This window comes from Pelmatolapia mariae, linkage group LG13 (assembly GCF_036321145.2).
Source record: "Pelmatolapia mariae isolate MD_Pm_ZW linkage group LG13, Pm_UMD_F_2, whole genome shotgun sequence".
In the NCBI taxonomy this organism is placed as follows: Eukaryota; Metazoa; Chordata; class Actinopteri; order Cichliformes; family Cichlidae; genus Pelmatolapia; species Pelmatolapia mariae.
Genome location: NC_086238.1, coordinates 16,824,404 through 16,839,008, shown reverse-complemented (window position 1 = coordinate 16,839,008; position 14,605 = coordinate 16,824,404).

Genomic DNA, 14,605 nt, shown 5'->3' with positions numbered 1-14,605 from the left:
CATTTTAATCCAATCTGAAAACTTTGCTGTGCTTAAATTAAAAGAAAAAAGACAGAGACAGAAACAGCCAAAGGGCTTCTGTGGTGTTTTCAGAGAGGCACTTAAAACTAGCTCTGTCACTTTACCTCTAGCTTTTTACTCCACTGAGATAATGTCTTCACTGCCTCGAGGGGATGATCTCGAGGATGAACCCTGCAGATGAAAGAGAGCAGTGTGACGACAGGTGAAAAAAGAAAAAAACAAAACAAGAGCAAACACGACCTGGCAGGGAGTTTTTCTTTTTTAAAAGCTAAACAAAAGGCCCACAGCTACGGTGATCCCTCCCTCCTCTGGTATGGTGGCCAGGCATGCTGGAGCTCTGTTTGCATCTGCGCTCCTGTGCAGACTAGCTCCCCTTTAGCCGCAGGCTAGGAGGGAGGAACTGTAGGGCAGGGTGTGTCTGCTTACCATGGAAGCAGGTGGGAAGATTGCACCCAGAGGTAGGAAGGAAGGAGAGGGAGGGGTGGGAGCAGGTGGCGCGGCGCTACTGGCGGCAGCCCAGCAGCCACAAGCGACGAGATGACGTGACGCCACCTCTGATGGCATCATGCTGGCAGGTAGTGTGGCCAGGAGAGACAAAGGCAGAGCGTATATACCTCATTTTTTAATTTTCATCAATAGTCTTGCGTCTGGGAAGGTATAGAGGTATCAGCAAGATGTATGTTAAGTAAGAGTACTTATCCTAGACATACTATTGTCCAACCTGAAGCTACTTTTACTATATATATATATATATATATATATATATATATATATATATATATATTTGTATATGTATATATATACACCTGTAAGTTATTTATATTGGTAGTTTCCAAAGGTCATAAGATAAATCTAAAGGGTAGGAAAATATAGCTACGAGGGCCTAAGAGACACAAGTCATAGTGTTGGAATTGATTCAGTTGTTAATGTATTGCATTCATTAGCTTATCTGTTATGTTTGCATTAAAGCAGAAGAGAAGTTTAAGTAAAGCAGCTGAAAACTGGATGTAAATATAGCATTATAGTCATCACGTCACATGATTTTGTTTTTTATTTAGAAGCATTCGCCAAGGCTGTCCTTCCCCATCGGTCACTTTTACGAGACAGCCTTTTTTAATTTTAAATTTTTTTTTAGAGGTTGTCCCAGATATCCTGCGATGTTTGATGTAGGCCAGCTCCACAGCCTGGTAAGCCAAGGGGAAACCAAGGAGCCAAGTTAAGTAGTTCACGTCACTCATCAACTTATTTTAACAGATATAGGTTGCACTTACTGTGGCAAAGGAAAAAACAACAACAAGCTTTTCAGAGCTGAATTCGGTAACAAATTCTCGCATCCCAGGATGATGTTTCTGACAGTAAGCAGCTTATTGCGTATATGTTTATTTACATACATTTTTCTAGGTTTAAAAAAAGAAAAAAGAAGCGAAGTTCAAGCTGCGGCTGAACTAAGCAGCTGCTGTCATAAGCCATCAAATTCTAATAAGGCATAACCTGGTCCTGGGTGGGCGAGGGAAGCCGCTGTTTTTCTGCTATTTCCATTTATAGACTGCACCAACAAGCCCCCTGGGAGACTGCTTGCCATGACTCATGTCTCCAGTGCTTCTGTTTCAGACTGAGTACTCCACCCCCCCCCCCCCCCCCCCCCCGTCCTCTTCCTCCTCCCCCTCCCCTACCCCAATCTAATCTCTGACCATCCCTGACTCTAACTTGCTTTATATTTGTCTTGTTTTTCTTATTTTCATTGGGTTTTTTTTTTCTGTTTTTCTATTTTTCATTCATGCAACATAAACCTTTACAGAGGGCATTAAGAAAAAAAAAGCGGGAGGAGGGAATCAGTGGGAGGAGAGAAAGGTCAGACCAGCCAGCCGCTGTAGCTGGTGATGAAAGCGATAAGCCGGGCTGAATCAGTTCCATGTAAATAGCAGCTACAGTACAGACGGCGGCCATTTCCCAGAACTGTTGTTGTGGTGAAACGGCAGCGTCAATATGGGGGGATGTCTCTGCCTTTCCCAGCACAGCAGCCTGCAGGCTTTTCACCGTCACGTGGTGCGCTTGTCCTCTCCCTCCCCTTCTTCTTCTCCTCTCTCTTTGGTTATATTCCAGTCACGGTGCACCCCCCCACTCCCCGCTCCCCCTCACCCCACCCCAACCTCCGCCCACCCCCCCCCCCTCCACCCCACCCTGCCCCACCCCTGCGCGCTCTGTCAGGTCACCCGCCTTGTTTGTTCAGATGGAACAGAAGAGGAAATGAAAGCTCAGAGTCCGCTGTTAACCCATGCCTGCTCTGCTTGCCGCGTGCAATTCCTGCTATTTTTCTCTCCGTGTCGTTTTCCTGCTTTGATGATGGCTTGTAACTATATCCGGATATACATTTGTTCCGTTCTAGCACAGGGTGGGGGGAAAAATAGCCTGCGTAAAGGATTCAGCTAAAAATACAGACAAATCTCAGCTGCTCCAAATACAATATGAGAACGAGGGGTGGGGGTGGAGGGGGGATTTCACCACGGTTGAGTATGATAACTACTTAATGTGCAGCTTGGGATATTCATGGATGTGTGACTACTCTGGAAAAAGTGCTGCATCAGTGTCTTGCTGAAGATAAAGCCAGACTCTCCCTCTTTTATTTCGATTGTGAACTTTCACACTCTCTTAAATACATAGGGCCTGCTGTGTTTGTACACTGTGCAAACAACACTGCGTGCATATGTGGGCACATATGTGAGCTTGCGCTCATGCTCATGTTTATCTTCCAGTCTGCCACGTTCTTGCTTGGTTACTATGCAACCAGGTCAGAACAACACGGACACCACAGTAGCTGAATGGCCATTTTGGGTAAAAGCTCTCTGCAATAATAAACAGCTTCTGGCACTGAGAGGTTGTTTCCCAGCTGCAGATCGGTGCCAAAATACAGAATTAACTGCAATACCATTTACTGCTGTGGAAAAACATCAGCCGTCCAAACCCACATACCTTCGGAGCCTTTGAACAGCTTGTAATCCCTCAGCAGCTAGATGACTCTCAAAAACACGCCAGCTCGGGCGGCTGCCAAAGAAATTACTGCACAGTTATAGTGTTACATTTGTATAAACTAAAGTGTTCACTCCTCGCTCTGTCTGAGAGAATTTTTCGAGGGGACAGAGAAATAATTTCGTGAGCTTAAAATGGGGCTTTTTTTCCTCTCTCTTTTTTTTTGTTTATCTCAACTTGGCCACCGCTGGCTATTGTGCTTGCTAGGAGCCCTGAGATGTCTTTACATGGGGAAGATAAGCCTTAAAAGCAAAAAACAGCTGCCTTGGATTTTTACAATGTTGGAGCAGGAATGCTTCGTGCTTATTTTGAAGTGGCTCCAAAAGATATTTGGAGCGATTTGAAGGGAGATCAACTGAACTTTACCCTCTCTCAGAGGAAGGCAAGGAAAAAAAGAAAAAGACTCTGTTCCTGCCAAAATCTGTGAGGCTCAAATAAATTTGGAATTAGACAAAGTGCATCTATGCAGTCATACATTACAATCCTGCGGGTCACTCATTTATTTAAGTGTTTCATCCTAATCCAGCAGCTCTGCTCTGCCACTTATCTCTTATTGACTTGAATCAATGAAAGCACACGCGGGTACAGCTTGTGCAAACTGTCAAGGCTACGGTTTGTGCTGAGTTGTGACTGTAGGGTCTGTGCTGTGTTAGCCTTGCGCTGACATGTCATCATCATGGCCTCCATGACCGCTATGGCAGGTTTCTTGAAATCACTGGGAACACTCTTTTTTCCTCCTTTTTTTCCTGGCTGCGGGCCATGTTAAACAGATCGCTCACAGAGTAGTGTTTTGCAGCTGAAAAAAATAAACGGGATAAGCCGGACAGTAAACAGTGGAGGGAGGGCAGATCTCTCGTGGACGGCAGTGTTTGTGCAGGTCTGCCGCCCTGCTGTCAGCAAGTGCTCCAGCACATGTACTGTAATGTACACAAGGTCAAGAAGACGCACGGTGCTAGCCTTTCACATGCACTTGCACATGATCCCCCCCAAAATGGACAAAACCACACATTATATTACATTATCTTGCTTAAAACTGTATTGCATGAATAAGACTGAGGACCGTAGAAGGCTTTCAGGAAGTTTCACGTGTTAGTTAACCCTCATCCTTTTGTTGCTCTATATTTGAAACTGGGTGTTAATGAGGTTTGGACCTAACTACAACAACCAAAAAAACAAAGAATGCTGCAAGCTTGCCCCCATAAAGCATACCTGTATATATTGTTTTGGTTTTTTTTTCTTTACTTAAAATGAGACTTTAGCCTCACAATTGAGCCCTTAAACGCATCAGGAAAGTGTTTACTGAGGTCAGCGACACGGGAGCAGAGGGTCGTTTTCTCATATGACTGAATGCCGTCTCGCAAACAGGGGAGTCGTCCTTCCTGCTGGCCATTTGAAAAAAATGCAACTTTAAGTCACTTGTGCATTGGTTTAATTGGTACATCATAATGATATCATGCAGTCAGAGGGCAGTTATCATAACTTATAACCAATAACTACAAAAGAGAAAAGCCACCAGCCCAGCTCTACTGACAAATACACTATATAGACAAAAGTATTTGACCGCACCTTCTTAATTATTGTTTTTCTCGGCTTTGGCCTGTGAAGAGAAATCTTATTGCTTCAACTCACCGAGACATTCTGGACAATTTTATGTTCCCACTTTGTGGGAACAGTTTTGGGAAGGCCCTTTTTCTGTTCCAGCATGACTGTTCTGGAAGAGAAAGCATGTCCATAAAGACGTGGTTGGATGAGTTTGGTGTAGAAGAATTTGAGTGGTCCGCACAGAGCCCTGACCTCAACCCCATCAAACACCTCTGGGATGAACTAGAGCAGGGATTGCAAGCGTCTAATGACAGTGTCTGAGCTTGCAAATGCACTTCTAGATGAATGAGCGAAAAAAACATCCACACACACTGTTACAGCTGCAAAGGGGTGGGGGGCAATTTAGAGTGCACTGACGTAATGAAGGTTCCTGTAGATATCATATGTGTGTGGAAAAAGGCTTTTTTTCTACTTGGTGTACATCAGAGTTCATTTTTTGTTTAACCAAATTAATTCTAACATGTTAAGTCATTAACTTTAAATTTGCTGGTAGGCATTTTATTTTTACGTTTACTTTAGAGAGACCTAAAGGCTAGCAGTCGCTCGTTGTTTACAGTCTTTGTGCTAAGCTAGGCATGCTAACTCTAGATAAGAAAGTTTATTATCCTTGGTAAAATACATAACGGGTGAAGTTTTTTACTGATAAACCAAAAGCTTGAGTGTCTCCTGCTGTTTTAACAGCACTCTACTGCACACTTTGAGTTATGCTTTAACTATATTTTTCCTTTTCGCTGTTGCTTGTACATACAGTACACTTTAGATAGCTTAAAACAGCAACATGTGATGATCATGTGCCCACTTTCAGATTCTTGTTTACAGTTCAGCTGAAATGATAAGGGGACCGAGGGCACCGGGCTCCAGTTGAACTCATTTCAAGATAATTTTTTGCCCTAAGCTTTAGTAATAGATTTTAATTGCTGGTGTTGTGACTTTTTTTTGGCATCTCCTTTTTATTGTTGCTTTTGAGGTGGCAGCTGCTAAATTGTAAGTTGCCCGAGTATTTGAAAAGCCAAGCGCTGTACAGAATGGGTGGGTCAGAGGCCATAATCCAGCCTGGGGACACAGAGGAGCTACCTTTGTTATTTGTGGATTTATACATGATGCTCTTGTGCTTTTGGCTTTATCCTTAGTATCCACCCCCCTACCCCCCTTTCTTTGTGATCCGTGGGCCTGAGCTGTTGTGACTGGGCCACTCTGACAGATAGACTGTGATGAGAGTCAAGGCTGAAAGCCAGGCTCTGTGACTACAGGGCCAGGCCAGGCCAGGCCAGGAATGACGCAGGCCTGGGAAACAGAGAGCACTGTGGACAGCACTGGCCCCGGCCCTGGGCCCCCCCCAGCCCCTCCTGTGCCTCCGAGCACTTCCTGCCTCTGTCATTCTACCAGCAAATCCAATCCCTGATCAAAGGCCAAGAAGAAAAAAGGGGAAGAGAAGAGAGAAGAGACAGAGAAGTGAAAAGGGCGAGGGAGATTGATGTGTACGTTGGGGGGAAAAGGGAGAAAACAACAAGCCGCTCTTTATCTGACAGGGGAGGCAGCTGCTCGGACCGGGGCACCTGTGTGCCTGCTGCCTCCCAGGCCGACGCCAAGCTCCGCCCTGGTGCTCGCTGGTGCCAGACCCATGAAAAGGGTTGCCACAGCAACACCCCCAACCCACAGTCTGAAATAAACAACCTTTCAACCTCATCTGAGGAGGGTAACCTTTAGATGATCTGTGGCCAGTCTGAGATTGCGCTGGCACCACCGACATGACTAATTAGACCTCTGCCAGATTCACGTTGTACCTGTTTTTATGTGCAAATATCTGTTTGTGTAAAATTAAAATTAGAAGTGTTCAGCTTCTGAAGGCAAAGGAGCAAACCCACCTGTTCAAACCTGCCTGAGGCTACAGTGAAAATCCTCCAGGACTCAGGCAGTACTGTCGTTTCGGGGCAATTACCCAGGCCAGATTAAAAATCAACTATCATTGAGCAGATGTCCTGGCTCTTTCTCCCAGCACGGTGGGGAAATCTTATTACACCTGACCACGCGGGGTAGGGACAGTGGAACCCTTTCCTTGGGATTGGATGTGTCCTCTCTGTTTAGAGTCTACACACACACACGCATTCACCGGTGTAGAGGACAAGGCTCATGCTCCTAAGCAGAAGTGACATCCCATTCATTTGAGCTGGTCAGGGTCTGATGTCCCCCATCTTATCTTACAGGGCTTAGCGCTGTGAAATGACATTGGCCTGGCTCCAGCAAAGAGCAGTGGCTACCATCTCCGAAGCCGGCTCCCTCTGCACCACTTGCATACACACACTTGCTCTCAAAGAGCAACGCTCTGCAGTCTGTCTGCAGCTTAATGCTGCGTTATGGTTAAATGCTGCCATTCAGGATCATTTCACAGCTGTTAATGTTCCAAAGCGGTCACTGTCTGTCACTGCTAAAAATACCCCTGACAAGAGCTCACTAATTGGTGTCAAATGCGAAGCTGAACTTGTCAAGTAATATGAGCTGATTGCTGCATAGATTGGTGCTATGAAATTGGACAAGTACACTTCAAATGCTAACTTGATAAAGTCTGGACTGTGAATATGGAACTGGCTGACATGGCATGAAAAATATTTTCGCCCTCCAAAAAATCCCCGGAGAAATTGACCCGAATACATTCTGGGGTTTGTTTTTTTTTTGGCTCTCGTCATTTGTGGCCACCTGAATGCGACGATGCATCTGGGGGCTGAGGAGATCGCTGTCATTGGTGAACCCAGGGGTAAAAATAGCAGGTGACATTTTAACAATATGCTGTGTGTTTAGTCATCAGCAGCATCACGCCGTGCTGTTTCGAGGTAACAAATGAAATACTGTCAATGCAGCTGCCATTCGTGTCGGGAGCGTCATTTGTCCGGCTCGTCCGCATCGCTTCTTTTGAAGGTTTTATTCTTTCATCCCCCCCCTTCATTTTAATCTCGCCCGTTATGACAGCAGCGCTCCCGTCCCCGAGTTTCCGTGCAGGGTGGGTTCACAGGGATGAGCGGAGTGTGGGAGGGTGGATTGATTGATGCCGGCGGGCTCGAGGCTCTGGTACAGCGAGCGTGAGGCGCCGCGAGATGATAGAGGTGGCGGATGATAAACGAATGGGTGATGAAACGAGGCCTTTGAAGAGAAACAGTTTCTTACCTCAGTGTTTCATTATTTACTTTTCGTTTTTTTGTGTTGAGGCCAAAGAGAAAAAAAGGTAGCACTCTAACAAAAACATAGGTAGGATTTCTCATTTTGTCCTTCTAATGTTTTGACATTGAAGAAAACATCCACGTGACGGTGAATGTTTGACAGTGTTTGTCTTATTTTGCATTCATTCTCCTGATTGCTGAATAAATCAGCCTGGGCATTGCTTGTGCTTTGCTCTGGGTACTCCATTAATATTCCAATCATCTCCTATATCAGATAAGGGGGGCAGACTCCTCTTCATCTCTCAAAACACCAGCTGTGCAGGGCTGTGAGACATCCACGCATGCACATAGAGCTGTAAACAAAGCACCGCAGACAGATTCATACATGCAGGCAAGCTTATATAATTGTGGCGTTTGCAGGCAGCTGCATCAATACTGCATAGCGTTCATCCTGCATGATTTATTGAATGCACATACTCTTTTTTCCTTAAAAGAATTTACCACTCTAAAACTAAGGCACCTGGACACTGTAAGGGGGAAAAAAAAACATGGAGGACGTGAGCACCTAGATGGGCAGATATCACTTTGTGCAGACTGAAGGGTGTTGATATGCTGCTGGCAGTCCCTCCTTTCATATCCTACTCATCCTCCACCGTTCTCCCACCAATCCTTTGTCTCCGAGAGCCTCTGTGTCACTCATGCTCCACACTTTCCTGCAGTTTTCCCCTCCACACACATGGAAAAAAAGCAGTAGTTTTCCTCCGTGCCCCTGGGCTTAGCTGGTTCCCTGTCCACTAAGCGATTAGTCACTCAGGCATCGAGTGGACCGAGAGTCTGGAAGCTCCTGATAGAGGACCGCTCGCAGCCCAAGTGACAAACTCAAGGACGTTTTAGTGTTGTTGTTGCTTTTTTTGTTGTTTCACTTGTTTATGGGGAAAGACTGCATGAGAGGTGCCCAGCTCCTGGGGGCCGAGTCGGGCAGCGAGCTGTGGTAATTACAAGCCACTTGTCACACTGCTTTCTCTCTCTGCCCTGACCATCGCCAGTTAAAAGCCAACAGCTTGTGTGCTATCTTCGTAATGATTCACCCATCAGTTCACATGAACACAGCACTCTCCTGTCTCCCCCGTGCACAAGCGCTCTCTCCATTCTCCTGCGTGAGTTCACCAGCAGCCCGGCTGAATTTAAATGCACGGATGTGGCCTCGTGTTCGCATCTCAGCATTGCCGTAAAATAGCGGGCTCCATTTCCCCTCTGAGTTTTGCACTCCGGTGCCTCATTTAGTTATATTTAGTCTCAACTAAGACGAACGCCAAACTCGAACTCGTCAGCGTGCATCTCAAACACACGCGAGGTAAATTGGTGAGGTTGCTGAGCAATACAGTGGGTTACCTTGTTTCCCAGGAAACAACAAAATCCAATTAAAGGAGCACATGAACCATAGCAACATGTGGTAAACACAGCATGGCACTGCCGCGAGGTTGTTATTCAATCATCAGAAGTAAAACAAACAATTACTGCAGAATGACCCTAATACAGAAACAAATGAGAATTTATGCATGAGGAAACGTGGGTTGGGAATGGAAGTGATTCATCCCTCACAGACGTCTGCAAGAGATCCTTATTCACAAGAATAATGATAATGCTGATGAGACAAGCATTGTGGGGAATTTATTATTTTGCTGTCTAAATGTCTTTCATGTTCGGGACAAAGCATTTCCAGAGGTTTTGCATTTCAAAGAGACTTGGCGGCATTGTTGTTATTAGGATTGATGCAAGAATGTTACCAATGCTAATTAACCAGTGCTAATTGTGTGATTGAATAAATTATAATCAGACGGGCAGCTTTTTAAAGTTGATTAATATTTCATAATGCCTCATCTGTTTTTGTTCTGTGATTTTTTTTTTCTGTAATCAAATTGTTGTTAACATCTGGGGCCGAACTGGTTGCTGCTGATGCGTAGAACACGCTCCACCTGCATTTGTAGCTGATAGGAATTCGCATATTCCCACCTCTGATATTACAGTGTGTGTGTGTATATATATATATATATATATATATATATATATATATATATATGGAGATCTCCCTTACAGGTAGATGAGCATTGTCATCACACGCTGTAGTGCTGATGAGGTATCCATATGAATAGGATTCATTGTAATTTTATGGCGGAATCACATTTCAAAGCCAGCTCCCTCGCTCAGTTTCCATAGCAACAGTCTAACAGAGCTGGGGGTTGGATGAATGGATGGGTGGACAGACAGATCGTTTACTACAGATGCTGGTAACACTTTAGTTTAATCCCTTTCACTTAGCATTCATGAGCTACATTTAAACACTTAATTAATGATAAATAAACACGATAAAGGCGCAAACAGATCTATGAACAGTTCATCTATTTGCCTGGTGTGGATGTATGATTATACATTATGATAATCCCGAGCTAAATTACACCCTGTGTGAATTGTCCCTGTGACAGGTGTCCTAGCTTTTGGGAGAATAAATGAAGGTGAAATATCGGCTGTCACATCCCGTATGATGATATCACTGTGGTTTGCTACTGATAGAGGTGGTCAGATCAATCTAAATATCGATACTAGAATGGATCAGTACTAGAATGTAGGATCTATACTTTTTTCCTATCCTCTAAATTCAGTATGTAGCCCACTGAATTGTGTCAAATAACTTTTTTTGAGTGGGGAGAGTGAAAAAAATACACCTCAAACATGCGCTGTGTGTGGTTTTTTGTGTTAATTATTGTGAAAAGTAAAAATCAAAGTGATTTAGTGGTCATTAAAATCGGTATCTGCAGTACTGGCCTTGAACTCCACTGAGATACACTGGAATCCAATGGCCAATTTTCTTCTAGTCTAGCTAGTAAATATCTGGATCAAGACTTCCTGTGGCGTCTACCGGCCATTGTTTTGCCTTCTTTGTGTCGTCATGGACAACATTACATGTTACTGAAACAGCTGGGAAGTGCTTTATATCATAATATTCAAAACATATTTACAGTTGCATGAAACAGCATGAATCATATTTATGCTACATAAGGGGATTTCAAGTTCTGCCCATTTAAAACTCCTGAGGCAAGTCTTGGAAAAAAAAATATGCAGAAAACACTGATGAGCCAATATCCTGTTGAACTGCTGCGCATTCATCATGTCATGACGCCCTTTACATATTTTCCCTTTTTGGCTGAAAGCATCATTTGTGAGTTAGCAGCAGATGGCCTGTGTGTGTCTCTACAGCTGACTCACAGTAACTGGTTGCTGAGGCTCTGCTCTCCACTACAGCCTGTTAATCATGCTATTCTGAGGCGTTCCTGCCTTTCCCCCCACCCCGATGAACGTCATTTAGCCGGATGGCAACGAGAAGATTGAATCTTGTGTGTGCAGAAATGTTGCACAAAGAAAGAAATTGCCTGTGTGCAGCAGAGCCGATGCTGGGAGAGGGGTGATTGAGTCGTCCTTGTGATTGGAACCTCGCCTCCCGTCCTTTCGCCCTTCGTCTCGAGACTGGTTGTGGCTTGTAACCATGGAGACAGCTGGTCTTGTTACCTGCTTAGAGGGAGGAGGGGGGGGAGAGCTCGTGACTTTGAAGCTTGGGTTACTAGTCTCTGTGGATGGAGTGAGGTCTGAGGAGGGCGGGGTGGGACTTTGCACAAAGACCACACTGTTCTCTTCACATCCATTCACTGCTTGGACAGCCAGAGAGGGAAACGAGATCAATAGCATGAAGTAGTTGATTAGAGTAACTCAATATTACGAGTTAGGTTTCCAGAGATGCTTTTAGAACAGCCATATCAGTCCCTCTCCGTCTATCTCTCATCGTTGCCAAGCTCCACGCACCATGAATAAACTGCTAAACGATGGGCTGACTTCATCACTCCCGACGCGGATCCTGGTGACACATATTTACCTTAACCTCATGCTACAATCACATAGCTTACACTAAAGGGGAGCAATGGAGTTTAATGTGCTTTCCCAGAGATCTGAAGCAGGTTTCATTAATCTTGCACACAGAAATTACTGCGTGTAGCAGTCGTCAAACAAACCATCTTTGAAGCTCTTTGGCGTAAGTTTTCTCTCATTAGGCTCCATAATTTGTCACTCATCCTTCACTGGATGTGCAGTATGTACCTCGCCCTGACTAGTCTGACTTCAAGGCCCCCTCCAGTCTTTATTTACACACCGACTTATTATTGGGAGGCTGCTTTACACAGAGAAGCAATTAATTTTTGACTAATGATGTGCCAGTTGCTTGACAACAGCAATTACATCTTAATGAGTGAAAAGCTTAGTGTCAAATGATTGAGATGCAGCTGGATTGGTGCTAAATAGCTTTTAAGCCCAGAGAAAAGGCCGATATGACAACATGTGTGGGCTAAATACACATTTTCATCTTCAAACATTATCCTGTAGAGTGTGATTCATGTTGGGGTGGGGGGGGAACTGAAGTCTGTATTCAGTGAATTTTCATAAGGAACTTGAAGGGCCCTATTTAAAAGCTAAGGACCGAAGGGCAGCAGGCAGAGCAGAATCTTTGAAGATGCACTTTTCTGAGCTTTGCAAATATGCGAGTTAAACTGCCAGAGGCCCACCTTTGTATTTTCTGTGTGGTTTACTTTCAGCAGAGCGAGGCGAAGTCAACACCGAAACTGTACATTCACTCAGCGCCGAGCAGCTGCACAAACGGCCTCGGGTCTCCCATAGAAACGGGCCGACGCATTCCAGAGACGCATCAATGGGATTTGTTGTTGTGATGGAGCGAGGCAGGCAGCGGCCAGATTTGGAATGACTGTTGCCATGGAGACCACTCCAGTGGGCCAAAAGCAGCTGTATACAGTCAGCTGATGCCCTTTGGGTAAATCCATTCAAACACGATTTGCTTCCTTATTTATTTATTTTCACTTTCGACTGAAGAGAGAGGGCCTTCTCTGGGTGCACAAATTGCCTCCGCCATTTTGTGTCCACCGAGCGCGTGCGGGCAGACAGCTGTTTGCATCACACTTTACCTGATTTATTATTTTTATGTATGCAGATATATAATTAGCTATAATAGGTGACTCCACAAGTGAGTATATGTATATATATAATAGCTTTCATATTCTTAAATATGAGTCTTATTTTATATAACTAAAATAAATATAAATATTTGGTGTTACAAGCACTCTGGGTGTTTTTATCTAATATATCATGAAACTGACTTGACACGTAAGTGACAATGACTGTAATCAATGATCATACTGACTGACTCATTTTATGTGGGCCCATTTTCAGCAGCCTACCTACCGCAGCTTAATGATGAAAAGGCTGCATGTTGTTGGCACAGCTGAAAAGCTGTTGCAATGGTTTAGCAATAACTTTAGCTATACTATGTCAATACTCACAGGTCAACCAGAGGTCCGAGGTCTGCCTGTGGCTGGTCCTCACTCACTGACTGTTGTGTCACTGGCACTTTGTATCTGACTCCTGCTCCCACTCCAGCATCTCAAAGTCCCACCATGGCCTCCCAGCCATGGCCCCAAATAAAATTTAATTGCCAACCATTCCCATGCCGTGCTATAATTTGCTCTGTTGTGTGATAATCTGATTGTGAAAGGCAACATTTGACGAAGCAGCCAGGTCAGGTACTATGAAACATGTTTCGCAAACTACAGAGAGGAGCTTGCTCTGTTGTGCACTGGGTCGAATTCATGTTTTATTAAAACTTTCCATATTTTGGCAGGTTTCATTTGACTGTGTCAGACATTTAGCCGACCCCCTTCAGTTTAATCAGTGGTTTATTGTCACAGTGTGTTGAATGCGGGGGTGAGGACAATGCAGACAGCCTGAATTAACAAAAGATGATTATTTGTCCAACACTGTCCACATCATGAAGGACAAAATCAAAAAACAAAAGAAAAAAAAAAAGTCAAACAAGTACACAAATGCAAGACCTATGACCGAGGCAGGACTATTTATACACATGGGATGATTAGGGAAGTGGAGACAGCTGGAGCAAAGTAGACACAGGTGTATACAATCAAAACAATGAAACAGGGGAGGCAACGGGGGGGGGGGGGGGGGGGGGGGCACCGAACATAGTAAAACAGGAAAGGAATACAGAAGTACAGATTCATGAACAAACTTGAGGGGATGATGCAGGAAACATTCATCCTAATAGTGTTCATCTGAAAACTGTCATTCTACAGTAATAGTGAAACTAGGACCACTTAAAAATAACTAACCACAAAAGCCACAAATCCCACACACCGTGTCATTTGTGAAAAATGGGCCTTTTAACACCTACATAGCTGTTCCGTTAATCATGTGATTTATTGTTAATGATTGATGATTAATGATTGATACACAGAAATTGATGAATCAATTTCTGTGTATCAATCATTATTTAATGGAAGCAAATGTGAATGTGAAAAGACGTTTCAAAGTTTCCCCCAAGCAGCCGCGTATTTGAAGATTTCAGTATCTGTGGAATGCTGTAGCTAACATTACTACTTTTATTGCCTCTGGAAAAGAGAGGCCCTCAGTTTCTTAGCCTTCTTCCTTATGTTACACTCTGTCTTAATGCATTCAGCATGTCACCATGTGAGTCACATGTTCCGTGTGTTACGTGTCGGTCAAACAAGCCGATGTCTGTGTGAGCGGCGGTGAGTTGGACCTGTTTGAGCAGATAGTGTGGCCCAGCACGTCAAAGAGGACAATGTGATCTTTTCTGGTGCGGAAGAGAGTGTGAAACACTATCTGTAGCTTAAACGGAGAGAGATAAAGAGTCGTGTATCACTTCTGCTGCTCTC